Source organism: Hyperolius riggenbachi, chromosome 11, assembly GCF_040937935.1.
Source record: "Hyperolius riggenbachi isolate aHypRig1 chromosome 11, aHypRig1.pri, whole genome shotgun sequence".
NCBI classification, from domain to species: domain Eukaryota; kingdom Metazoa; phylum Chordata; class Amphibia; order Anura; family Hyperoliidae; genus Hyperolius; species Hyperolius riggenbachi.
Window position 1 is genome coordinate 107,261,216 of NC_090656.1, and position 25,753 is coordinate 107,286,968.

A 25,753-nucleotide genomic window follows, 5' to 3' on the forward strand; every position below is an offset into this window, starting at 1 on the left:
AAAGAGGAGCTGTTAGGTATAAGGTCTCAGAGAAAATAAACACATATATCAGTAGCTAAAGATTGGCTGTACTTACATTACATATGCATTTCACTGTCCACGTTTGGATTTCACAGAATTTGTATATAGTATATGCAGAGATAGATGCTCCTGACAGCTCATGGCAGGCTCCATGTTTTTCTGTCAAATGTGTCGTCATGTCCTGCCTGCTTCCTGATCACAGATAAGCTTGTACTTGAACAACACAGTGTGCAGTGAATATTAATGAGCCATGTGGCTTGGAACAATAGCTGACTCCTGCAATTTACTCTGCCCGAGATTTATCAGTGCTAAGCGATTACAAGCTGCTGTAACGTCTCATTAGCAGCCGAGGGGAGAGCCCCAGAATGCTTTGCAGTATGGTATGCGGCTTGCGTCTTCTTAAGAATAACAGCCTTGCTGATAAGCACACATCAAAGGTAACTGAGATTTTTATCTTCACTAATTGCTTTTGGGCTTCCTTCTAAACTGTTTAACACAGGAGAATCGAGGTTTAAATTAGCTTCTGCAGCCTGACAGTTACTCTTTAACATTTAGCACAAGGTTTTCTGCATATTTCTTTAAAAACAAAACATAGAAGGAAGAACCTTTGATCATGATATGATTTCTCTATGTGTACATTCAGTGTGATGACGAGCAGCTTACTAGCCGATACTGGTACTGAACAGATCATCCAAGTGGTGAGCTGACAAGGATAATATGCAACTGCTGCTATGGACTTGGGATGAATTAGCTGGAGGTTTGGGGCACTGTAGCTTAGTTGGTTAAAGCGCCTGTCTCGTAAACAGGAGATCCTGAGTTCAACTCTCAGCAGTGCCTTGCAATGGTTTCCCTTTAAAAACAGGTGGAACTGAGAAGAAGGGGGCAGGTATCTATGCTGCCGTCTTTTTTTTTTTTGACTAGCTACAGTGACAGCTCCAGTTCCACTACTTCTAGAAGGCAATATTCCCCGGAGAATGGCTATTTATTTGCACTTGCATGGGAAAAATAAAAGAGCTTGAGAGTTGCAATGGAAATGCACTTTCTGCTGCCATCTGCATATGTCAGAGAGCTTGCTGAAAGAGACTGACCGGCTTAACTGCCCAAACTTGCCTAGCTTTCTAGAGTGGGTGTCTTTTTCTATTTTGCATGGCATGGGCTTCTTTCAAAGGTGAGCCAGAGAAGAAAACATTGGCTTTGGGATAGAAAGCTCAACAATGATGGGATTTGAACCCATGCGTGCAGAGCACAATGGATTAGCAGTCCATCGCCTTAACCACTCGGCCACCTCGTCTTATTGCCAGGCAGTTTCACCGTTGATGCTTGGGGATATTTAGCATTGCCTTCAGCTACTGTAATCTGTGCATGGGTCAATTACGTTTGCATTGAAATACACACAATCAGGCAGCTCTGGAACTTACACAAAGATGTCCAATAGTGCACTCTTGAACAAAGATCTTTCCACTCAACAGACTTCACAGAGAATACATACCCTAGAAAACTCTCATAAAAATCCAATAACAGGAATGCTAGACAAACCCATGTACTCAACAAACGGCTGGAGGCCTAGAAATGTGAAGGTACTGGCTATACATTAGTAAGTGAGCCTAGCTACATGGAAAGAAGGGAAGGAAGGGGAACACATTTACCCAGAAAGCTGACACATGAAGCAGTGGCTTCTTCAAAGGGTACAAGAGGGATGAGTTCAGTAAGCAGTGTTCTCAGAACTTGACTTGGTTGGGTTATCTTGATGTTCACCCTTCAAATCTTTCATTCACTGTTAAAGGGAACTCGAGGTGGGAGGGATTGGGAGGCTGACATGCTTATTTCTCTTTTAAATAATGCACATTACCTGGCTGTCTTGTTGGTCCTCGGCCTCTAATTCTTTAAACCATAGACCCTGAACAAGCATGCAGATCAGATGTCTAAGACAAATCTGACAAGATTAGCTGCATGCTTGTTCCAGGTGTGTGATTTAGACCCCAGTGACCAGAAAGATCAGCAAGACTGCCAGGCAACTGGTATTGTTTAAAAGGAAATACATAAGGCAGCTTTCATAGGTCTCACACCTCGGGTTCCTTTTAAGCAAAAAGATCTATTTCTTAAAGCAGCAAAGGCTTTACCGCCAGCCCGCCACTTTCATCTTGCAAGGAGTGGTGCAAAAGAAGAAGCACATCTTAAAGAGGAGCTGTTAGGTATAAGGTCTCAGAGAAAATAAACACATATATCAGTAGCTAAAGATTGGCTGTACTTACATTACATATGCATTTCACTGTCCACGTTTGGATTTCACAGAATTTGTATATAGTATATGCAGAGATAGATGCTCCTGACAGCTCATGGCAGGCTCCATGTTTTTCTGTCAAATGTGTCGTCATGTCCTGCCTGCTTCCTGATCACAGATAAGCTTGTACTTGAACAACACAGTGTGCAGTGAATATTAATGAGCCATGTGGCTTGGAACAATAGCTGACTCCTGCAGTGTACTCTGCCCGAGATTTATCAGTGCTAAGCGATTACAAGCTGCTGTAACGTCTCATTAGCAGCCGAGGGGAGAGCCCCAGAATGCTTTGCAGTATGGTATGCGGCTTGCGTCTTCTTAAGAATAACAGCCTTGCTGATAAGCACACATCAAAGGTAACTGAGATTTTTATCTTCACTAATTGCTTTTGGGCTTCCTTCTAAACTGTTTAACACAGGAGAATCGAGGTTTAAATTAGCTTCTGCAGCCTGACAGTTACTCTTTAACATTTAGCACAAGGTTTTCTGCATATTTCTTTAAAAACAAAACATAGAAGGAAGAACCTTTGATCATGATATGATTTCTCTATGTGTACATTCAGTGTGATGACGAGCAGCTTACTAGCCGATACTGGTACTGAACAGATCATCCAAGTGGTGAGCTGACAAGGATAATATGCAACTGCTGCTATGGACTTGGGATGAATTAGCTGGAGGTTTGGGGCACTGTGGCTTAGTTGGTTAAAGCGCCTGTCTCGTAAACAGGAGATCCTGAGTTCAACTCTCAGCAGTGCCTTGCAATGGTTTCCCTTTAAAAACAGGTGGAACTGAGAAGAAGGGGGCAGGTATCTATGCTGCCGTCTTTTTTTTTTTTGACTAGCTACAGTGACAGCTCCAGTTCCACTACTTCTAGAAGGCAATATTCCCCCGGAGAATGGCTATTTATTTGCACTTGCATGGGAAAAATAAAAGAGCTTGAGAGTTGCGATTGAAATGCACTTCCTGCTGCCATCTGCATATGTCAGAGAGCTTGCTGAAAGAGACTGACCGGCTCAACTGCCCAAACTTGCCTAGCTTTCTAGAGTGGGTGTCTTTTTCTATTTTGCATGGCATGGGCTTCTTTCCAAGGTGAGCCAGAGAAGAAAACATTGGCTTTGCGATACAAAGCTCGACAATGATGGGATTTGAACCCATGCATGCAGAGCACAATGGATTAGCAGTCCATCGCCTTAACCACTCGGCCACCTCGTCTTATTGCCAGGCAGTTTCACCGTTGATGCATGGGGATATTTAGCATTGCCTTCAGCTACTGTAATCTGTGCATGGGTCAATTACGTTTGCATTGAAATACACACAATCAGGCAGCTCTGGAACTTACACAAAGATGTCCAATAGTGCACTCTTGAACAAAGATCTTTCCACTCAACAGACTTCACAGAGAATACATACCCTAGAAAACTCTCATAAAAATCCAATAACAGGAATGCTAGACAAACCCATGTACTCAACAAACGGCTGGAGGCCTAAAAATGTGAAGGTACTGGCTATACATTAGTAAGTGAGCCTAGCTACATGGAAAGAAGGGAAGGAAGGGGAACACATTTACCCAGAAAGCTGACACATGAAGCAGTGGCTTCTTCAAAGGGTACAAGAGGGATGAGTTCAGTAAGCAGTGTTCTCAGAACTTGACTTGGTTGGGTTATCTTGATGTTCACCCTTCAAATCTTTCATTCACTGTTAAAGGGAACTCGAGGTGGGAGGGATTGGGAGGCTGACATGCTTATTTCTCTTTTAAATAATGCACATTACCTGGCTGTCTTGTTGGTCCTCGGCCTCTAATTCTTTAAACCATAGACCCTGAACAAGCATGCAGATCAGATGTCTAAGACAAATCTGACAAGATTAGCTGCATGCTTGTTCCAGGTGTGTGATTTAGACCCCAGTGACCAGAAAGATCAGCAAGACTGCCAGGCAACTGGTATTGTTTAAAAGGAAATACATAAGGCAGCTTTCATAGGTCTCACACCTCGGGTTCCTTTTAAGCAAAAAGATCTATTTCTTAAAGCAGCAAAGGCTTTACCGCCAGCCCGCCACTTTCATCTTGCAAGGAGTGGTGCAAAAGAAGAAGCACATCTTAAAGAGGAGCTGTTAGGTATAAGGTCTCAGAGAAAATAAACACATATATCAGTAGCTAAAGATTGGCTGTACTTACATTACATATGCATTTCACTGTCCACGTTTGGATTTCACAGAATTTGTATATAGTATATGCAGAGATAGATGCTCCTGACAGCTCATGGCAGGCTCCATGTTTTTCTGTCAAATGTGTCGTCATGTCCTGCCTGCTTCCTGATCACAGATAAGCTTGTACTTGAACAACACAGTGTGCAGTGAATATTAATGAGCCATGTGGCTTGGAACAATAGCTGACTCCTGCAGTGTACTCTGCCCGAGATTTATCAGTGCTAAGCGATTACATGCTGCTGTAACGTCTCATTAGCAGCCGAGGTGAGAGCCCCAGAATGCTTTGCAGTATGGTATGCGGCTTGCGTCTTCTTAAGAATAACAGCCTTGCTGATAAGCACACATCAAAGGTAACTGAGATTTTTATCTTCACTAATTGCTTTTGGGCTTCCTTCTAAACTGTTTAACACAGGAGAATAGAGGTTTAAATTAGCTTCTGCAGCCTGACAGTTACTCTTTAACATTTAGCACAAGGTTTTCTGCATATTTCTTTAAAAACAAAACATAGAAGGAAGAACCTTTGATCATGATATGATTTCTCTATGTGTACATTCAGTGTGATGACGAGCAGCTTACTAGCCGATACTGGTACTGAACAGATCATCCAAGTGGTGAGCTGACAAGGATAATATGCAACTGCTGCTATGGACTTGGGATGAATTAGCTGGAGGTTTGGGGCACTGTGGCTTAGTTGGTTAAAGCGCCTGTATCGTAAACAGGAGATCCTGAGTTCAACTCTCAGCAGTGCCTTGCAATGGTTTCCCTTTAAAAACAGGTGGAACTGAGAAGAAGGGGGCAGGTATCTATGCTGCCGTCTTTTTTTTTTTTGACTAGCTACAGTGACAGCTCCAGTTCCACTACTTCTAGAAGGCAATATTCCCCGGAGAATGGCTATTTATTTGCACTTGCATGGGAAAAATAAAAGAGCTTGAGAGTTGCGATTGAAATGCACTTTCTGCTGCCATCTGCATATGTCAGAGAGCTTGCTGAAAGAGACTGACCGGCTCAACTGCCCAAACTTGCCTAGCTTTCTAGAGTGGGTGTCTTTTTCTATTTTGCATGGCATGGGCTTCTTTCCAAGGTGAGCCAGAGAAGAAAACATTGGCGTTGGGATACAAAGCTCGACAATGATGGGATTTGAACCCATGCGTGCAGAGCACAATGGATTAGCAGTCCATCGCCTTAACCACTCGGCCACCTCGTCTTATTGCCAGGCAGTTTCACCGTTGATGCATGGGGATATTTAGCATTGCCTTCAGCTACTGTAATCTGTGCATGGGTCAATTACGTTTGCATTGAAATACACACAATCAGGCAGCTCTGGAACTTACACAAAGATGTCCAATAGTGCACTCTTGAACAAAGATCTTTCCACTCAACAGACTTCACAGAGAATACATACCCTAGAAAACTCTCATAAAAATCCAATAACAGGAATGCTAGACAAACCCATGTACTCAACAAACGGCTGGAGGTCTAGAAATGTGAAGGTACTGGCTATACATTAGTAAGTGAGCCTAGCTACATGGAAAGAAGGGAAGGAAGGGGAACACATTTACCCAGAAAGCTGACACATGAAGCAGTGGCTTCTTCAAAGGGTACAAGAGGGATGAGTTCAGTAAGCAGTGTTCTCAGAACTTGACTTGGTTGGGTTATCTTGATGTTCACCCTTCAAATCTTTCATTCACTGTTAAAGGGAACTCGAGGTGGGAGGGATTGGGAGGCTGACATGCTTATTTCTCTTTTAAATAATGCACATTACCTGGCTGTCTTGTTGGTCCTCGGCCTCTAATTCTTTAAACCATAGACCCTGAACAAGCATGCAGATCAGATGTCTAAGACAAATCTGACAAGATTAGCTGCATGCTTGTTCCAGGTGTGTGATTTAGACCCCAGTGACCAGAAAGATCAGCAAGACTGCCAAGCAACTGGTATTGTTTAAAAGGAAATACATAAGGCAGCTTTCATAGGTCTCACACCTCGGGTTCCTTTTAAGCAAAAAGATCTATTTCTTAAAGCAGCAAAGGCTTTACCGCCAGCCCGCCACTTTCATCTTGCAAGGAGTGGTGCAAAAGAAGAAGCACATCTTAAAGAGGAGCTGTTAGGTATAAGGTCTCAGAGAAAATAAACACATATATCAGTAGCTAAAGATTGGCTGTACTTACATTACATATGCATTTCACTGTCCACGTTTGGATTTCACAGAATTTGTATATAGTATATGCAGAGATAGATGCTCCTGACAGCTCATGGCAGGCTCCATGTTTTTCTGTCAAATGTGTCGTCATGTCCTGCCTGCTTCCTGATCACAGATAAGCTTGTACTTGAAAAACACAGTGTGCAGTGAATATTAATGAGCCATGTGGCTAGGAACAATAGCTGACTCCTGCAGTGTACTCTGCCCGAGATTTATCAGTGCTAAGCGATTACAAGCTGCTGTAACGTCTCATTAGCAGCCGAGGGGAGAGCCCCAGAATGCTTTGCAGTATGGTATGCGGCTTGCGTCTTCTTAAGAATAACAGCCTTGCTGATAAGCACACATCAAAGGTAACTGAGATTTTTATCTTCACTAATTGCTTTTGGGCTTCCTTCTAAACTGTTTAACACAGGAGAATAGAGGTTTAAATTAGCTTCTGCAGCCTGACAGTTACTCTTTAACATTTAGCACAAGGTTTTCTGCATATTTCTTTAAAAACAAAACATAGAAGGAAGAACCTTTGATCATGATATGATTTCTCTATGTGTACATTCAGTGTGATGACGAGCAGCTTACTAGCCGATACTGGTACTGAACAGATCATCCAAGTGGTGAGCTGACAAGGATAATATGCAACTGCTGCTATGGACTTGGGATGAATTAGCTGGAGGTTTGGGGCACTGTGGCTTAGTTGGTTAAAGCGCCTGTCTCGTAAACAGGAGATCCTGAGTTCAACTCTCAGCAGTGCCTTGCAATGGTTTCCCTTTAAAAACAGGTGGAACTGAGAAGAAGGGGGCAGGTATCTATGCTGCCGTCTTTTTTTTTTTGGACTAGCTACAGTGACAGCTCCAGTTCCACTACTTCTAGAAGGCAATATTCCCCGGAGAATGGCTATTTATTTGCACTTGCATGGGAAAAATAAAAGAGCTTGAGAGTTGCGATTGAAATGCACTTTCTGCTGCCATCTGCATATGTCAGAGAGCTTGCTGAAAGAGACTGACCGGCTCAACTGCCCAAACTTGCCTAGCTTTCTAGAGTGGGTGTCTTTTTCTATTTTGCATGGCATGGGCTTCTTTCCAAGGTGAGCCAGAGAAGAAAACATTGGCTTTGGGATACAAAGCTCGACAAGGATGGGATTTGAACCCATGCGTGCAGAGCACAATGGATTAGCAGTCCATCGCCTTAACCACTCGGCCACCTCGTCTTATTGCCAAGCAGTTTCACCGTTGATGCTTGGGGATATTTAGCATTGCCTTCAGCTACTGTAATCTGTGCATGGGTCAATTACGTTTGCATTGAAATACACACAATCAGGCAGCTCTGGAACTTACACAAAGATGTCCAATAGTGCACTCTTGAACAAAGATCTTTCCACTCAACAGACTTCACAGAGAATACATACCCTAGAAAACTCTCATAAAAATCCAATAACAGGAATGCTAGACAAACCCATGTACTCAACAAACGGCTGGAGGTCTAGAAATGTGAAGGTACTGGCTATACATTAGTAAGTGAGCCTAGCGTACATGGAAAGAAGGGAAGGAAGGGGAACACATTTACCCAGAAAGCTGACACATGAAGCAGTGGCTTCTTCAAAGGGTACAAGAGGGATGAGTTCAGTAAGCAGTGTTCTCAGAACTTGACTTGGTTGGGTTATCTTGATGTTCACCCTTCAAATCTTTCATTCACTGTTAAAGGGAACTCGAGGTGGGAGGGATTGGGAGGCTGACATGCTTATTTCTCTTTTAAATAATGCACATTACCTGGCTGTCTTGTTGGTCCTCGGCCTCTAATTCTTTAAACCATAGACCCTGAACAAGCATGCAGATCAGATGTCTAAGACAAATCTGACAAGATTAGCTGCATGCTTGTTCCAGGTGTGTGATTTAGACCCCAGTGACCAGAAAGATCAGCAAGACTGCCAAGCAACTGGTATTGTTTAAAAGGAAATACATAAGGCAGCTTCCATAGGTCTCACACCTTGGGTTCCTTTTAAGCAAAAAGATCTATTTCTTAAAGCAGCAAAGGCTTTACCGCCAGCCCGCCATTTTCATCTTGCAAGGAGTGGTGCAAAAGAAGAAGCACATCTTAAAGAGGAGCTGTTAGGTATAAGGTCTCAGAGAAAATAAACACATATATCAGTAGCTAAAGATTGGCTGTACTTACATTACATATGCATTTCACTGTCCACGTTTGGATTTCACAGAATTTGTATATAGTATATGCAGAGATAGATGCTCCTGACAGCTCATGGCAGGCTCCATGTTTTTCTGTCAAATGTGTCGTCATGTCCTGCCTGCTTCCTGATCACAGATAAGCTTGTACTTGAAAAACACAGTGTGCAGTGAATATTAATGAGCCATGTGGCTAGGAACAATAGCTGACTCCTGCAGTGTACTCTGCCCGAGATTTATCAGTGCTAAGCGATTACAAGCTGCTGTAACGTCTCATTAGCAGCCGAGGGGAGAGCCCCAGAATGCTTTGCAGTATGGTATGCGGCTTGCGTCTTCTTAAGAATAACAGCCTTGCTGATAAGCACACATCAAAGGTAACTGAGATTTTTATCTTCACTAATTGCTTTTGGGCTTCCTTCTAAACTGTTTAACACAGGAGAATAGAGGTTTAAATTAGCTTCTGCAGCCTGACAGTTACTCTTTAACATTTAGCACAAGGTTTTCTGCATATTTCTTTAAAAACAAAACATAGAAGGAAGAACCTTTGATCATGATATGATTTCTCTATGTGTACATTCAGTGTGATGACGAGCAGCTTACTAGCCGATACTGGTACTGAACAGATCATCCAAGTGGTGAGCTGACAAGGATAATATGCAACTGCTGCTATGGACTTGGGATGAATTAGCTGGAGGTTTGGGGCACTGTGGCTTAGTTGGTTAAAGCGCCTGTCTCGTAAACAGGAGATCCTGAGTTCAACTCTCAGCAGTGCCTTGCAATGGTTTCCCTTTAAAAACAGGTGGAACTGAGAAGAAGGGGGCAGGTATCTATGCTGCCGTCTTTTTTTTTTTTGACTAGCTACAGTGACAGCTCCAGTTCCACTACTTCTAGAAGGCAATATTCCCCGGAGAATGGCTATTTATTTGCACTTGCATGGGAAAAATAAAAGAGCTTGAGAGTTGCGATTGAAATGCACTTTCTGCTGCCATCTGCATATGTCAGAGAGCTTGCTGAAAGAGACTGACCGGCTCAACTGCCCAAACTTGCCTAGCTTTCTAGAGTGGGTGTCTTTTTCTATTTTGCATGGCATGGGCTTCTTTCCAAGGTGAGCCAGAGAAGAAAACATTGGCTTTGGGATACAAAGCTCGACAAGGATGGGATTTGAACCCATGCGTGCAGAGCACAATGGATTAGCAGTCCATCGCCTTAACCACTCGGCCACCTCGTCATATTGCCAAGCAGTTTCACCGTTGATGCTTGGGGATATTTAGCATTGCCTTCAGCTACTGTAATCTGTGCATGGGTCAATTACGTTTGCATTGAAATACACACAATCAGGCAGCTCTGGAACTTACACAAAGATGTCCAATAGTGCACTCTTGAACAAAGATCTTTCCACTCAACAGACTTCACAGAGAATACATACCCTAGAAAACTCTCATAAAAATCCAATAACAGGAATGCTAGACAAACCCATGTACTCAACAAACGGCTGGAGGTCTAGAAATGTGAAGGTACTGGCTATACATTAGTAAGTGAGCCTAGCTACATGGAAAGAAGGGAAGGAAGGGGAACACATTTACCCAGAAAGCTGACACATGAAGCAGTGGCTTCTTCAAAGGGTACAAGAGGGATGAGTTCAGTAAGCAGTGTTCTCAGAACTTGACTTGGTTGGGTTATCTTGATGTTCACCCTTCAAATCTTTCATTCACTGTTAAAGGGAACTCGAGGTGGGAGGGATTGGGAGGCTGACATGCTTATTTCTCTTTTAAATAATGCACATTACCTGGCTGTCTTGTTGGTCCTCGGCCTCTAATTCTTTAAACCATAGACCCTGAACAAGCATGCAGATCAGATGTCTAAGACAAATCTGACAAGATTAGCTGCATGCTTGTTCCAGGTGTGTGATTTAGACCCCAGTGACCAGAAAGATCAGCAAGACTGCCAAGCAACTGGTATTGTTTAAAAGGAAATACATAAGGCAGCTTCCATAGGTCTCACACCTTGGGTTCCTTTTAAGCAAAAAGATCTATTTCTTAAAGCAGCAAAGGCTTTACCGCCAGCCCGCCATTTTCATCTTGCAAGGAGTGGTGCAAAAGAAGAAGCACATCTTAAAGAGGAGCTGTTAGGTATAAGGTCTCAGAGAAAATAAACACATATATCAGTAGCTAAAGATTGGCTGTACTTACATTACATATGCATTTCACTGTCCACGTTTGGATTTCACAGAATTTGTATATAGTATATGCAGAGATAGATGCTCCTGACAGCTCATGGCAGGCTCCATGTTTTTCTGTCAAATGTGTCGTCATGTCCTGCCTGCTTCCTGATCACAGATAAGCTTGTACTTGAAAAACACAGTGTGCAGTGAATATTAATGAGCCATGTGGCTAGGAACAATAGCTGACTCCTGCAGTGTACTCTGCCCGAGATTTATCAGTGCTAAGCGATTACAAGCTGCTGTAACGTCTCATTAGCAGCCGAGGGGAGAGCCCCAGAATGCTTTGCAGTATGGTATGCGGCTTGCGTCTTCTTAAGAATAACAGCCTTGCTGATAAGCACACATCAAAGGTAACTGAGATTTTTATCTTCACTAATTGCTTTTGGGCTTCCTTCTAAACTGTTTAACACAGGAGAATAGAGGTTTAAATTAGCTTCTGCAGCCTGACAGTTACTCTTTAACATTTAGCACAAGGTTTTCTGCATATTTCTTTAAAAACAAAACATAGAAGGAAGAACCTTTGATCATGATATGATTTCTCTATGTGTACATTCAGTGTGATGACGAGCAGCTTACTAGCCGATACTGGTACTGAACAGATCATCCAAGTGGTGAGCTGACAAGGATAATATGCAACTGCTGCTATGGACTTGGGATGAATTAGCTGGAGGTTTGGGGCACTGTGGCTTAGTTGGTTAAAGCGCCTGTCTTGTAAACAGGAGATCCTGAGTTCAACTCTCAGCAGTGCCTTGCAATGGTTTCCCTTTAAAAACAGGTGGAACTGAGAAGAAGGGGGCAGGTATCTATGCTGCCGTCTTTATTTTTTTTGACTAGCTACAGTGACAGCTCCAGTTCCACTACTTCTAGAAGGCAATATTCCCCGGAGAATGGCTATTTATTTGCACTTGCATGGGAAAAATAAAAGAGCTTGAGAGTTGCGATTGAAATGCACTTTCTGCTGCCATCTGCATATGTCAGAGAGCTTGCTGAAAGAGACTGACCGGCTCAACTGCCCAAACTTGCCTAGCTTTCTAGAGTGGGTGTCTTTTTCTATTTTGCATGGCATGGGCTTCTTTCCAAGGTGAGCCAGAGAAGAAAACATTGGCTTTGGGATACAAAGCTCGACAAGGATGGGATTTGAACCCATGCGTGCAGAGCACAATGGATTAGCAGTCCATCACCTTAACCACTCGGCCACCTCGTCTTATTGCCAAGCAGTTTCACCGTTGATGCTTGGGGATATTTAGCATTGCCTTCAGCTACTGTAATCTGTGCATGGGTCAATTACGTTTGCATTGAAATACACACAATCAGGCAGCTCTGGAACTTACACAAAGATGTCCAATAGTGCACTCTTGAACAAAGATCTTTCCACTCAACAGACTTCACAGAGAATACATACCCTAGAAAACTCTCATAAAAATCCAATAACAGGAATGCTAGACAAACCCATGTACTCAACAAACGGCTGGAGGTCTAGAAATGTGAAGGTACTGGCTATACATTAGTAAGTGAGCCTAGCTACATGGAAAGAAGGGAAGGAAGGGGAACACATTTACCCAGAAAGCTGACACATGAAGCAGTGGCTTCTTCAAAGGGTACAAGAGGGATGAGTTCAGTAAGCAGTGTTCTCAGAACTTGACTTGGTTGGGTTATCTTGATGTTCACCCTTCAAATCTTTCATTCACTGTTAAAGGGAACTCGAGGTGGGAGGGATTGGGAGGCTGACATGCTTATTTCTCTTTTAAATAATGCACATTACCTGGCTGTCTTGTTGGTCCTCGGCCTCTAATTCTTTAAACCATAGACCCTGAACAAGCATGCAGATCAGATGTCTAAGACAAATCTGACAAGATTAGCTGCATGCTTGTTCCAGGTGTGTGATTTAGACCCCAGTGACCAGAAAGATCAGCAAGACTGCCAAGCAACTGGTATTGTTTAAAAGGAAATACATAAGGCAGCTTCCATAGGTCTCACACCTTGGGTTCCTTTTAAGCAAAAAGATCTATTTCTTAAAGCAGCAAAGGCTTTACCGCCAGCCCGCCATTTTCATCTTGCAAGGAGTGGTGCAAAAGAAGAAGCACATCTTAAAGAGGAGCTGTTAGGTATAAGGTCTCAGAGAAAATAAACACATATATCAGTAGCTAAAGATTGGCTGTACTTACATTACATATGCATTTCACTGTCCACGTTTGGATTTCACAGAATTTGTATATAGTATATGCAGAGATAGATGCTCCTGACAGCTCATGGCAGGCTCCATGTTTTTCTGTCAAATGTGTCGTCATGTCCTGCCTGCTTCCTGATCACAGATAAGCTTGTACTTGAAAAACACAGTGTGCAGTGAATATTAATGAGCCATGTGGCTAGGAACAATAGCTGACTCCTGCAGTGTACTCTGCCCGAGATTTATCAGTGCTAAGCGATTACAAGCTGCTGTAACGTCTCATTAGCAGCCGAGGGGAGAGCCCCAGAATGCTTTGCAGTATGGTATGCGGCTTGCGTCTTCTTAAGAATAACAGCCTTGCTGATAAGCACACATCAAAGGTAACTGAGATTTTTATCTTCACTAATTGCTTTTGGGCTTCCTTCTAAACTGTTTAACACAGGAGAATAGAGGTTTAAATTAGCTTCTGCAGCCTGACAGTTACTCTTTAACATTTAGCACAAGGTTTTCTGCATATTTCTTTAAAAACAAAACATAGAAGGAAGAACCTTTGATCATGATATGATTTCTCTATGTGTACATTCAGTGTGATGACGAGCAGCTTACTAGCCGATACTGGTACTGAACAGATCATCCAAGTGGTGAGCTGACAAGGATAATATGCAACTGCTGCTATGGACTTGGGAGGAATTAGCTGGAGGTTTGGGGCACTGTGGCTTAGTTGGTTAAAGCGCCTGTCTCGTAAACAGGAGATCCTGAGTTCAACTCTCAGCAGTGCCTTGCAATGGTTTCCCTTTAAAAACAGGTGGAACTGAGAAGAAGGGGGCAGGTATCTATGCTGCCGTCTTTTTTTTTTTTGACTAGCTACAGTGACAGCTCCAGTTCCACTACTTCTAGAAGGCAATATTCCCCGGAGAATGGCTATTTATTTGCACTTGCATGGGAAAAATAAAAGAGCTTGAGAGTTGCGATTGAAATGCACTTTCTGCTGCCATCTGCATATGTCAGAGAGCTTGCTGAAAGAGACTGACCGGCTCAACTGCCCAAACTTGCCTAGCTTTCTAGAGTGGGTGTCTTTTTCTATTTTGCATGGCATGGGCTTCTTTCCAAGGTGAGCCAGAGAAGAAAACATTGGCTTTGGGATACAAAGCTCGACAAGGATGGGATTTGAACCCATGCGTGCAGAGCACAATGGATTAGCAGTCCATCGCCTTAACCACTCGGCCACCTCGTCTTATTGCCAAGCAGTTTCACCGTTGATGCTTGGGGATATTTAGCATTGCCTTCAGCTACTGTAATCTGTGCATGGGTCAATTACGTTTGCATTGAAATACACACAATCAGGCAGCTCTGGAACTTACACAAAGATGTCCAATAGTGCACTCTTGAACAAAGATCTTTCCACTCAACAGACTTCACAGAGAATACATACCCTAGAAAACTCTCATAAAAATCCAATAACAGGAATGCTAGACAAACCCATGTACTCAACAAACGGCTGGAGGTCTAGAAATGTGAAGGTACTGGCTATACATTAGTAAGTGAGCCTAGCTACATGGAAAGAAGGGAAGGAAGGGGAACACATTTACCCAGAAAGCTGACACATGAAGCAGTGGCTTCTTCAAAGGGTACAAGAGGGATGAGTTCAGTAAGCAGTGTTCTCAGAACTTGACTTGGTTGGGTTATCTTGATGTTCACCCTTCAAATCTTTCATTCACTGTTAAAGGGAACTCGAGGTGGGAGGGATTGGGAGGCTGACATGCTTATTTCTCTTTTAAATAATGCACATTACCTGGCTGTCTTGTTGGTCCTCGGCCTCTAATTCTTTAAACCATAGACCCTGAACAAGCATGCAGATCAGATGTCTAAGACAAATCTGACAAGATTAGCTGCATGCTTGTTCCAGGTGTGTGATTTAGACCCCAGTGACCAGAAAGATCAGCAAGACTGCCAAGCAACTGGTATTGTTTAAAAGGAAATACATAAGGCAGCTTCCATAGGTCTCACACCTTGGGTTCCTTTTAAGCAAAAAGATCTATTTCTTAAAGCAGCAAAGGCTTTACCGCCAGCCCGCCATTTTCATCTTGCAAGGAGTGGTGCAAAAGAAGAAGCACATCTTAAAGAGGAGCTGTTAGGTATAAGGTCTCAGAGAAAATAAACACATATATCAGTAGCTAAAGATTGGCTGTACTTACATTACATATGCATTTCACTGTCCACGTTTGGATTTCACAGAATTTGTATATAGTATATGCAGAGATAGATGCTCCTGACAGCTCATGGCAGGCTCCATGTTTTTCTGTCAAATGTGTCGTCATGTCCTGCCTGCTTCCTGATCACAGATAAGCTTGTACTTGAAAAACACAGTGTGCAGTGAATATTAATGAGCCATGTGGCTAGGAACAATAGCTGACTCCTGCAGTGTACTCTGCCCGAGATTTATCAGTGCTAAGCGATTACAAGCTGCTGTAACGTCTCATTAGCAGCCGAGGGGAGAGCCCCAGAATGCTTTGCAGTATGGTATGCGGCTTGCGTCTTCTTAAGAATAACAGCCTTGCTGATAAGCACACATCAAAGGTAACTGAGATTTTTATCTTCACTAATTGCTTTTGGGCTTCCTTCTAAACTGTTTAACACAGGAGAATAGAGGTTTAAATTAGCTTCTGCAGCCTGACAGTTACTCTTTAACATTTAGCACAAGGTTTTCTGCATATTTCTTTAAAAACAAAACATAGAAGGAAGAACCTTTGATCATGATATGATTTCTCTATGTGTACATTCAGTGTGATGACGAGCAGCTTACTAGCCGATACTGGTACTGAACAGATCATCCAAGTGGTGAGCTGACAAGGATAATATGCAACTGCTGCTATGGACTTGGGATGAATTAGCTGGAGGTTTGGGGCACTGTGGCTTAGTTGGTTAAAGCGCCTGTCTCGTAAACAGGAGATCCTGAGTTCAACTCTCAGCAGTGCCTTGCAATGGTTTCCCTTTAAAAACAGGTGGAACTGAGAAGAAGGGGGCAGGTATCTATGCTGCCGTCTTTTTTTTTTTTGACTAGCTACAGTGACAGCTCCAGTTCCACTACTTCTAGAAGGCAATATTCCCCGGAGAATGGCTATTTATTTGCACTTGCATGGGAAAAATAAAAGAGCTTGAGAGTTGCGATTGAAATGCACTTTCTGCTGCCATCTGCATATGTCAGAGAGCTTGCTGAAAGAGACTGATCGGCTCAACTGCCCAAACTTGCCTAGCTTTCTAGAGTGGGTGTCTTTTTCTATTTTGCATGGCATGGGCTTCTTTCCAAGGTGAGCCAGAGAAGAAAACATTGGCTTTGGGATTCAAAGCTCGATAAGGATGGGATTTGAACCCATGCGTGCAGAGCACAATGGATTAGCAGTCCATCGCCTTAACCACTCGGCCACCTCGTCTTATTGCCAAGCAGTTTCACCGTTGATGCTTGGGGATATTTAGCATTGCCTTCAGCTACTGTAATCTGTGCATGGGTCAATTACGTTTGCATTGAAATACACACAATCAGGCAGCTCTGGAACTTACACAAAGATGTCCAATAGTGCACTCTTGAACAAAGATCTTTCCACTCAACAGACTTCACAGAGAATACATACCCTAGAAAACTCTCATAAAAATCCAATAACAGGAATGCTAGACAAACCCATGTACTCAACAAACGGCTGGAGGTCTAGAAATGTGAAGGTACTGGCTATACATTAGTAAGTGAGCCTAGCTACATGGAAAGAAGGGAAGGAAGGGGAACACATTTACCCAGAAAGCTGACACATGAAGCAGTGGCTTCTTCAAAGGGTACAAGAGGGATGAGTTCAGTAAGCAGTGTTCTCAGAACTTGACTTGGTTGGGTTATCTTGATGTTCACCCTTCAAATCTTTCATTCACTGTTAAAGGGAACTCGAGGTGGGAGGGATTGGGAGGCTGACATGCTTATTTCTCTTTTAAATAATGCACATTACCTGGCTGTCTTGTTGGTCCTCGGCCTCTAATTCTTTAAACCATAGACCCTGAACAAGCATGCAGATCAGATGTCTAAGACAAATCTGACAAGATTAGCTGCATGCTTGTTCCAGGTGTGTGATTTAGACCCCAGTGACCAGAAAGATCAGCAAGACTGCCAAGCAACTGGTATTGTTTAAAAGGAAATACATAAGGCAGCTTCCATAGGTCTCACACCTTGGGTTCCTTTTAAGCAAAAAGATCTATTTCTTAAAGCAGCAAAGGCTTTACCGCCAGCCCGCCATTTTCATCTTGCAAGGAGTGGTGCAAAAGAAGAAGCACATCTTAAAGAGGAGCTGTTAGGTATAAGGTCTCAGAGAAAATAAACACATATATCAGTAGCTAAAGATTGGCTGTACTTACATTACATATGCATTTCACTGTCCACGTTTGGATTTCACAGAATTTGTATATAGTATATGCAGAGATAGATGCTCCTGACAGCTCATGGCAGGCTCCATGTTTTTCTGTCAAATGTGTCGTCATGTCCTGCCTGCTTCCTGATCACAGATAAGCTTGTACTTGAAAAACACAGTGTGCAGTGAATATTAATGAGCCATGTGGCTAGGAACAATAGCTGACTCCTGCAGTGTACTCTGCCCGAGATTTATCAGTGCTAAGCGATTACAAGCTGCTGTAACGTCTCATTAGCAGCCGAGGGGAGAGCCCCAGAATGCTTTGCAGTATGGTATGCGGCTTGCGTCTTCTTAAGAATAACAGCCTTGCTGATAAGCACACATCAAAGGTAACTGAGATTTTTATCTTCACTAATTGCTTTTGGGCTTCCTTCTAAACTGTTTAACACAGGAGAATAGAGGTTTAAATTAGCTTCTGCAGCCTGACAGTTACTCTTTAACATTTAGCACAAGGTTTTCTGCATATTTCTTTAAAAACAAAACATAGAAGGAAGAACCTTTGATCATGATATGATTTCTCTATGTGTACATTCAGTGTGATGACGAGCAGCTTACTAGCCGATACTGGTACTGAACAGATCATCCAAGTGGTGAGCTGACAAGGATAATATGCAACTGCTGCTATGGACTTGGGATGAATTAGCTGGAGGTTTGGGGCACTGTGGCTTAGTTGGTTAAAGCGCCTGTCTCGTAAACAGGCGATCCTGAGTTCAACTCTCAGCAGTGCCTTGCAATGGTTTCCCTTTAAAAACAGGTGGAACTGAGAAGAAGGGGGCAGGTATCTATGCTGCCGTCTTTTTTTTTTTTGACTAGCTACAGTGACAGCTCCAGTTCCACTACTTCTAGAAGGCAATATTCCCCGGAGAATGGCTATTTATTTGCACTTGCATGGGAAAAATAAAAGAGCTTGAGAGTTGCGATTGAAATGCACTTTCTGCTGCCATCTGCATATGTCAGAGAGCTTGCTGAAAGAGACTGACCGGCTCAACTGCCCAAACTTGCCTAGCTTTCTAGAGTGGGTGTCTTTTTCTATTTTGCATGGCATGGGCTTCTTTCCAAGGTGAGCCAGAGAAGAAAACATTGGCTTTGGGATACAAAGCTCGACAAGGATGGGATTTGAACCCATGCGTGCAGAGCACAATGGATTAGCAGTCCATCGCCTTAACCACTCGGCCACCTCGTCTTATTGCCAAGCAGTTTCACCGTTGATGCTTGGGGATATTTAGCATTGCCTTCAGCTACTGTAATCTGTGCATGGGTCAATTACGTTTGCATTGAAATACACACAATCAGGCAGCTCTGGAACTTACACAAAGATGTCCAATAGTGCACTCTTGAACAAAGATCTTTCCACTCAACAGACTTCACAGAGAATACATACCCTAGAAAACTCTCATAAAAATCCAATAACAGGAATGCTAGACAAACCCATGTACTCAACAAACGGCTGGAGGTCTAGAAATGTGAAGGTACTGGCTATACATTAGTAAGTGAGCCTAGCTACATGGAAAGAAGGGAAGGAAGGGGAACACATTTACCCAGAAAGCTGACACATGAAGCAGTGGCTTCTTCAAAGGGTACAAGAGGGATGAGTTCAGTAAGCAGTGTTCTCAGAACTTGACTTGGTTGGGTTATCTTGATGTTCACCCTTCAAATCTTTCATTCACTGTTAAAGGGAACTCGAGGTGGGAGGGATTGGGAGGCTGACATGCTTATTTCTCTCTTAAATAATGCACATTACCTGGCTGTCTTGTTGGTCCTCGGCCTCTAATTCTTTAAACCATAGACCCTGAACAAGCATGCAGATCAGATGTCTAAGACAAATCTGACAAGATTAGCTGCATGCTTGTTCCAGGTGTGTGATTTAGACCCCAGTGACCAGAAAGATCAGCAAGACTGCCAAGCAACTGGTATTGTTTAAAAGGAAATACATAAGGCAGCTTCCATAGGTCTCACACCTTGGGTTCCTTTTAAGCAAAAAGATCTATTTCTTAAAGCAGCAAAGGCTTTACCGCCAGCCCGCCATTTTCATCTTGCAAGGAGTGGTGCAAAAGAAGAAGCACATCTTAAAGAGGAGCTGTTAGGTATAAGGTCTCAGAGAAAATAAACACATATATCAGTAGCTAAAGATTGGCTGTACTTACATTACATATGCATTTCACTGTCCACGTTTGGATTTCACAGAATTTGTATATAGTATATGCAGAGATAGATGCTCCTGACAGCTCATGGCAGGCTCCATGTTTTTCTGTCAAATGTGTCGTCATGTCCTGCCTGCTTCCTGATCACAGATAAGCTTGTACTTGAAAAACACAGTGTGCAGTGAATATTAATGAGCCATGTGGCTAGGAACAATAGCTGACTCCTGCAGTGTACTCTGCCCGAGATTTATCAGTGCTAAGCGATTACAAGCTGCTGTAACGTCTCATTAGCAGCCGAGGGGAGAGCCCCAGAATGCTTTGCAGTATGGTATGCGGCTTGCGTCTTCTTAAGAATAACAGCCTTGCTGATAAGCACACATCAAAGGTAACTGAGATTTTTATCTTCACTAATTGCTTTTGGGCTTCCTTCTAAACTGTTTAACACAGGAGAATAGAGGTTTAAATTAGCTTCTGCAGCCTGACAGTTACTCTTTAACATTTAGCACAAGGTTTTCTGCATATTTCTTTAAAAACAAAACATAGAAGGAAGAACCTTTGATCATGATATGATTTCTCTATGTGTACATTCAGTGTGATGACGAGCAGCTTACTAGCCGATACTGGTACTGAACAGATCATCCAAGTGGTGAGCTGACAAGGATAATATGCAACTGCTGCTATGGACTTGGGATGAATTAGCTGGAGGTTTGGGGCACTGTGGCTTAGTTGGTTAAAGCGCCTGTCTCGTAAACAGGCGATCCTGAGTTCAACTCTCAGCAGTGCCTTGCAATGGTTTCCCTTTAAAAACAGGTGGAACTGAGAAGAAGGGGGCAGGTATCTATGCTGCCGTCTTTTTTTTTTTTGACTAGCTACAGTGACAGCTCCAGTTCCACTACTTCTAGAAGGCAATATTCCCCGGAGAATGGCTATTTATTTGCACTTGCATGGGAAAAATAAAAGAGCTTGAGAGTTGCGATTGAAATGCACTTTCTGCTGCCATCTGCATATGTCAGAGAGCTTGCTGAAAGAGACTGACCGGCTCAACTGCCCAAACTTGCCTAGCTTTCTAGAGTGGATGTCTTTTTCTATTTTGCATGGCATGGGCTTCTTTCCAAGGTGAGCCAGAGAAGAAAACATTGGCTTTGGGATACAAAGCTCGACAAGGATGGGATTTGAACCCATGCGTGCAGAGCACAATGGATTAGCAGTCCATCGCCTTAACCACTCGGCCACCTCGTCTTATTGCCAAGCAGTTTCACCGTTGATGCTTGGGGATATTTAGCATTGCCTTCAGCTACTGTAATCTGTGCATGGGTCAATTACGTTTGCATTGAAATACACACAATCAGGCAGCTCTGGAACTTACACAAAGATGTCCAATAGTGCACTCTTGAACAAAGATCTTTCCACTCAACAGACTTCACAGAGAATACATACCCTAGAAAACTCTCATAAAAATCCAATAACAGGAATGCTAGACAAACCCATGTACTCAACAAACGGCTGGAGGTCTAGAAATGTGAAGGTACTGGCTATACATTAGTAAGTGAGCCTAGCTACATGGAAAGAAGGGAAGGAAGGGGAACACATTTACCCAGAAAGCTGACACATGAAGCAGTGGCTTCTTCAAAGGGTACAAGAGGGATGAGTTCAGTAAGCAGTGTTCTCAGAACTTGACTTGGTTGGGTTATCTTGATGTTCACCCTTCAAATCTTTCATTCACTGTTAAAGGGAACTCGAGGTGGGAGGGATTGGGAGGCTGACATGCTTATTTCTCTTTTAAATAATGCACATTACCTGGCTGTCTTGTTGGTCCTCGGCCTCTAATTCTTTAAACCATAGACCCTGAACAAGCATGCAGATCAGATGTCTAAGACAAATCTGACAAGATTAGCTGCATGCTTGTTCCAGGTGTGTGATTTAGACCCCAGTGACCAGAAAGATCAGCAAGACTGCCAAGCAACTGGTATTGTTTAAAAGGAAATACATAAGGCAGCTTCCATAGGTCTCACACCTTGGGTTCCTTTTAAGCAAAAAGATCTATTTCTTAAAGCAGCAAAGGCTTTACCGCCAGCCCGCCATTTTCATCTTGCAAGGAGTGGTGCAAAAGAAGAAGCACATCTTAAAGAGGAGCTGTTAGGTATAAGGTCTCAGAGAAAATAAACACATATATCAGTAGCTAAAGATTGGCTGTACTTACATTACATATGCATTTCACTGTCCACGTTTGGATTTCACAGAATTTGTATATAGTATATGCAGAGATAGATGCTCCTGACAGCTCATGGCAGGCTCCATGTTTTTCTGTCAAATGTGTCGTCATGTCCTGCCTGCTTCCTGATCACAGATAAGCTTGTACTTGAAAAACACAGTGTGCAGTGAATATTAATGAGCCATGTGGCTAGGAACAATAGCTGACTCCTGCAGTGTACTCTGCCCGAGATTTATCAGTGCTAAGCGATTACAAGCTGCTGTAACGTCTCATTAGCAGCCGAGGGGAGAGCCCCAGAATGCTTTGCAGTATGGTATGCGGCTTGCGTCTTCTTAAGAATAACAGCCTTGCTGATAAGCACACATCAAAGGTAACTGAGATTTTTATCTTCACTAATTGCTTTTGGGCTTCCTTCTAAACTGTTTAACACAGGAGAATAGAGGTTTAAATTAGCTTCTGCAGCCTGACAGTTACTCTTTAACATTTAGCACAAGGTTTTCTGCATATTTCTTTAAAAACAAAACATAGAAGGAAGAACCTTTGATCATGATATGATTTCTCTATGTGTACATTCAGTGTGATGACGAGCAGCTTACTAGCCGATACTGGTACTGAACAGATCATCCAAGTGGTGAGCTGACAAGGATAATATGCAACTGCTGCTATGGACTTGGGATGAATTAGCTGGAGGTTTGGGGCACTGTGGCTTAGTTGGTTAAAGCGCCTGTCTCGTAAACAGGAGTTCCTGAGTTCAACTCTCAGCAGTGCCTTGCAATGGTTTTCCTTTAAAAACAGGTGGAACTGAGAAGAAGGGGGCAGGTATCTATGCTGCCGTCTTTTTATTTTTTGACTAGCTACAGTGACAGCTCCAGTTCCACTACTTCTAGAAGGCAATATTCCCCGGAGAATGGCTATTTATTTGCACTTGCATGGGAAAAATAAAAGAGCTTGAGAGTTGCGATTGAAATGCACTTTCTGCTGCCATCTGCATATGTCAGAGAGCTTGCTGAAAGAGACTGACCGGCTCAACTGCCCAAACTTGCCTAGCTTTCTAGAGTGGGTGTCTTTTTCTATTTTGCATGGCATGGGCTTCTTTCCAAGGTGAGCCAGAGAAGAAAACATTGGCTTTGGGATACAAAGCTCGACAATGATGGGATTTGAACCCATGCGTGCAGAGCACAATGGATTAGCAGTCCATCGCCTTAACCACTCGGCCACCTCGTCTTATTGCCAGGCAGTTTCACCGTTGATGCATGGGGATATTTAGCATTGCCTTCAGCTACTGTAATCTGTGCATGGGTCAATTACGTTTGCATTGAAATACACACAATCAGGCAGCTCTGGAACTTACACAAAGATGTCCAATAGTGCACTCTTGAACAAAGATCTTTCCACTCAACAGACTTCACAGAGAATACATACCCTAGAAAACTCTCATAAAAATCCAATAACAGGAATGCTAGACAAACCCATGTACTCAACAAATGGCTGGAGGCCTAGAAATGTGAAGGTACTGGCTATACATTAGTAAGTGAGCCTAGCTACATGGAAAGAAGGGAAGGAAGGGGAACACATTTACCCAGAAAGCTGACACATGAAGCAGTGGCTTCTTCAAAGGGTACAAGAGGGATGAGTTCAGTAAGCAGTGTTCTCAGAACTTGACTTGGTTGGGTTATCTTGATGTTCACCCTTCAAATCTTTCATTCACTGTTAAAGGGAACTCGAGGTGGGAGGGATTGGGAGGCTGACATGCTTATTTCTCTTTTAAATAATGCACATTACCTGGCTGTCTTGTTGGTCCTCGGCCTCTAATTCTTTAAACCATAGACCCTGAACAAGCATGCAGATCAGTTGTCTAAGACAAATCTGACAAGATTAGCTGCATGCTTGTTCCAGGTGTGTGATTTAGACCCCAGTGACCAGAAAGATCAGCAAGACTGCCAGGCAACTGGTATTGTTTAAAAGGAAATACATAAGGCAGCTTTCATAGGTCTCACACCTCGGGTTCCTTTTAAGCAAAAAGATCTATTTCTTAAAGCAGCAAAGGCTTTACCGCCAGCCCGCCACTTTCATCTTGCAAGGAGTGGTGCAAAAGAAGAAGCACATCTTAAAGAGGAGCTGTTAGGTATAAGGTCTCAGAGAAAATAAACACATATATCAGTAGCTAAAGATTGGCTGTACTTACATTACATATGCATTTCACTGTCCACGTTTGGATTTCACAGAATTTGTATATAGTATATGCAGAGATAGATGCTCCTGACAGCTCATGGCAGGCTCCATGTTTTTCTGTCAAATGTGTCGTCATGTCCTGCCTGCTTCCTGATCACAGATAAGCTTGTACTTGAACAACACAGTGTGCAGTGAATATTAATGAGCCATGTGGCTTGGAACAATAGCTGACTCCTGCAGTGTACTCTGCCCGAGATTTATCAGTGCTAAGCGATTACAAGCTGCTGTAACGTCTCATTAGCAGCCGAGGGGAGAGCCCCAGAATGCTTTGCAGTATGGTATGCGGCTTGCGTCTTCTTAAGAATAACAGCCTTGCTGATAAGCACACATCAAAGGTAACTGAGATTTTTATCTTCACTAATTGCTTTTGGGCTTCCTTCTAAACTGTTTAACACAGGAGAATAGAGGTTTAAATTAGCTTCTGCAGCCTGACAGTTACTCTTTAACATTTAGCACAAGGTTTTCTGCATATTTCTTTAAAAACAAAACATAGAAGGAAGAACCTTTGATCATGATATGATTTCTCTATGTGTACATTCAGTGTGATGACGAGCAGCTTACTAGCCGATACTGGTACTGAACAGATCATCCAAGTGGTGAGCTGACAAGGATAATATGCAACTGCTGCTATGGACTTGGGATGAATTAGCTGGAGGTTTGGGGCACTGTGGCTTAGTTGGTTAAAGCGCCTGTCTCGTAAACAGGAGATCCTGAGTTCAACTCTCAGCAGTGCCTTGCAATGGTTTCCCTTTAAAAACAGGTGGAACTGAGAAGAAGGGGGCAGGTATCTATGCTGCCGTCTTTTTTTTTTTTGACTAGCTACAGTGACAGCTCCAGTTCCACTACTTCTAGAAGGCAATATTCCCCGGAGAATGGCTATTTATTTGCACTTGCATGGGAAAAATAAAAGAGCTTGAGAGTTGCGATTGAAATGCACTTTCTGCTGCCATCTGCATATGTCAGAGAGCTTGCTGAAAGAGACTGACCGGCTCAACTGCCCAAACTTGCCTAGCTTTCTAGAGTGGGTGTCTTTTTCTATTTTGCATGGCATGGGCTTCTTTCCAAGGTGAGCCAGAGAAGAAAACATTGGCTTTGGGATACAAAGCTCGACAAGGATGGGATTTGAACCCATGCGTGCAGAGCACAATGGATTAGCAGTCCATCGCCTTAACCACTCGGCCACCTCGTCTTATTGCCAAGCAGTTTCACCGTTGATGCTTGGGGATATTTAGCATTGCCTTCAGCTACTGTAATCTGTGCATGGGTCAATTACGTTTGCATTGAAATACACACAATCAGGCAGCTCTGGAACTTACACAAAGATGTCCAATAGTGCACTCTTGAACAAAGATCTTTCCACTCAACAGACTTCACAGAGAATACATACCCTAGAAAACTCTCATAAAAATCCAATAACAGGAATGCTAGACAAACCCATGTACTCAACAAACGGCTGGAGGT

At 42.9% G+C, this 25,753-nt stretch overlaps 24 non-coding genes across 24 annotated transcripts; 12 read left to right on the forward strand and 12 right to left on the reverse strand.

Annotated features, from left to right (window-relative positions):
* Positions 1 to 784: 784 nt before the first annotated feature.
* TRNAT-CGU (transfer RNA threonine (anticodon CGU)) lies at positions 785 to 858 on the forward strand. Its single transcript has one exon. It is a non-coding gene; the product is annotated as a tRNA-Thr (tRNA).
* A 372-nt stretch (positions 859 to 1,230) lies between these two features.
* TRNAS-GCU (transfer RNA serine (anticodon GCU)) lies at positions 1,231 to 1,312 on the reverse strand. The gene has a single exon. It is a non-coding gene; the product is annotated as a tRNA-Ser (tRNA).
* A 1,669-nt stretch (positions 1,313 to 2,981) lies between these two features.
* TRNAT-CGU (transfer RNA threonine (anticodon CGU)) lies at positions 2,982 to 3,055 on the forward strand. Its single transcript has one exon. It is a non-coding gene; the product is annotated as a tRNA-Thr (tRNA).
* A 373-nt stretch (positions 3,056 to 3,428) lies between these two features.
* On the reverse strand, positions 3,429 to 3,510 carry TRNAS-GCU (transfer RNA serine (anticodon GCU)). The gene has a single exon. It is a non-coding gene; the product is annotated as a tRNA-Ser (tRNA).
* Positions 3,511 to 5,179: 1,669 nt separating this feature from the next.
* On the forward strand, positions 5,180 to 5,253 carry TRNAT-CGU (transfer RNA threonine (anticodon CGU)). Its single transcript has one exon. It is a non-coding gene; the product is annotated as a tRNA-Thr (tRNA).
* A 372-nt stretch (positions 5,254 to 5,625) lies between these two features.
* On the reverse strand, positions 5,626 to 5,707 carry TRNAS-GCU (transfer RNA serine (anticodon GCU)). The gene has a single exon. It is a non-coding gene; the product is annotated as a tRNA-Ser (tRNA).
* Positions 5,708 to 7,376: 1,669 nt separating this feature from the next.
* Positions 7,377 to 7,450, forward strand: TRNAT-CGU (transfer RNA threonine (anticodon CGU)). Its single transcript has one exon. It is a non-coding gene; the product is annotated as a tRNA-Thr (tRNA).
* Positions 7,451 to 7,822: 372 nt separating this feature from the next.
* On the reverse strand, positions 7,823 to 7,904 carry TRNAS-GCU (transfer RNA serine (anticodon GCU)). The gene has a single exon. It is a non-coding gene; the product is annotated as a tRNA-Ser (tRNA).
* Positions 7,905 to 9,574: 1,670 nt separating this feature from the next.
* TRNAT-CGU (transfer RNA threonine (anticodon CGU)) lies at positions 9,575 to 9,648 on the forward strand. The gene has a single exon. It is a non-coding gene; the product is annotated as a tRNA-Thr (tRNA).
* Positions 9,649 to 10,020: 372 nt separating this feature from the next.
* Positions 10,021 to 10,102, reverse strand: TRNAS-GCU (transfer RNA serine (anticodon GCU)). Its single transcript has one exon. It is a non-coding gene; the product is annotated as a tRNA-Ser (tRNA).
* Positions 10,103 to 11,771: 1,669 nt separating this feature from the next.
* TRNAT-UGU (transfer RNA threonine (anticodon UGU)) lies at positions 11,772 to 11,845 on the forward strand. The gene has a single exon. It is a non-coding gene; the product is annotated as a tRNA-Thr (tRNA).
* Positions 11,846 to 12,217: 372 nt separating this feature from the next.
* TRNAS-GCU (transfer RNA serine (anticodon GCU)) lies at positions 12,218 to 12,299 on the reverse strand. The gene has a single exon. It is a non-coding gene; the product is annotated as a tRNA-Ser (tRNA).
* Positions 12,300 to 13,968: 1,669 nt separating this feature from the next.
* TRNAT-CGU (transfer RNA threonine (anticodon CGU)) lies at positions 13,969 to 14,042 on the forward strand. Its single transcript has one exon. It is a non-coding gene; the product is annotated as a tRNA-Thr (tRNA).
* Positions 14,043 to 14,414: 372 nt separating this feature from the next.
* On the reverse strand, positions 14,415 to 14,496 carry TRNAS-GCU (transfer RNA serine (anticodon GCU)). The gene has a single exon. It is a non-coding gene; the product is annotated as a tRNA-Ser (tRNA).
* A 1,669-nt stretch (positions 14,497 to 16,165) lies between these two features.
* On the forward strand, positions 16,166 to 16,239 carry TRNAT-CGU (transfer RNA threonine (anticodon CGU)). The gene has a single exon. It is a non-coding gene; the product is annotated as a tRNA-Thr (tRNA).
* Positions 16,240 to 16,611: 372 nt separating this feature from the next.
* TRNAS-GCU (transfer RNA serine (anticodon GCU)) lies at positions 16,612 to 16,693 on the reverse strand. Its single transcript has one exon. It is a non-coding gene; the product is annotated as a tRNA-Ser (tRNA).
* A 1,669-nt stretch (positions 16,694 to 18,362) lies between these two features.
* TRNAT-CGU (transfer RNA threonine (anticodon CGU)) lies at positions 18,363 to 18,436 on the forward strand. Its single transcript has one exon. It is a non-coding gene; the product is annotated as a tRNA-Thr (tRNA).
* A 372-nt stretch (positions 18,437 to 18,808) lies between these two features.
* Positions 18,809 to 18,890, reverse strand: TRNAS-GCU (transfer RNA serine (anticodon GCU)). Its single transcript has one exon. It is a non-coding gene; the product is annotated as a tRNA-Ser (tRNA).
* Positions 18,891 to 20,559: 1,669 nt separating this feature from the next.
* TRNAT-CGU (transfer RNA threonine (anticodon CGU)) lies at positions 20,560 to 20,633 on the forward strand. Its single transcript has one exon. It is a non-coding gene; the product is annotated as a tRNA-Thr (tRNA).
* A 372-nt stretch (positions 20,634 to 21,005) lies between these two features.
* Positions 21,006 to 21,087, reverse strand: TRNAS-GCU (transfer RNA serine (anticodon GCU)). Its single transcript has one exon. It is a non-coding gene; the product is annotated as a tRNA-Ser (tRNA).
* A 1,669-nt stretch (positions 21,088 to 22,756) lies between these two features.
* On the forward strand, positions 22,757 to 22,830 carry TRNAT-CGU (transfer RNA threonine (anticodon CGU)). Its single transcript has one exon. It is a non-coding gene; the product is annotated as a tRNA-Thr (tRNA).
* A 372-nt stretch (positions 22,831 to 23,202) lies between these two features.
* Positions 23,203 to 23,284, reverse strand: TRNAS-GCU (transfer RNA serine (anticodon GCU)). The gene has a single exon. It is a non-coding gene; the product is annotated as a tRNA-Ser (tRNA).
* A 1,669-nt stretch (positions 23,285 to 24,953) lies between these two features.
* On the forward strand, positions 24,954 to 25,027 carry TRNAT-CGU (transfer RNA threonine (anticodon CGU)). Its single transcript has one exon. It is a non-coding gene; the product is annotated as a tRNA-Thr (tRNA).
* A 372-nt stretch (positions 25,028 to 25,399) lies between these two features.
* TRNAS-GCU (transfer RNA serine (anticodon GCU)) lies at positions 25,400 to 25,481 on the reverse strand. The gene has a single exon. It is a non-coding gene; the product is annotated as a tRNA-Ser (tRNA).
* Between the last annotated feature and the right edge of the window lie 272 nt (positions 25,482 to 25,753).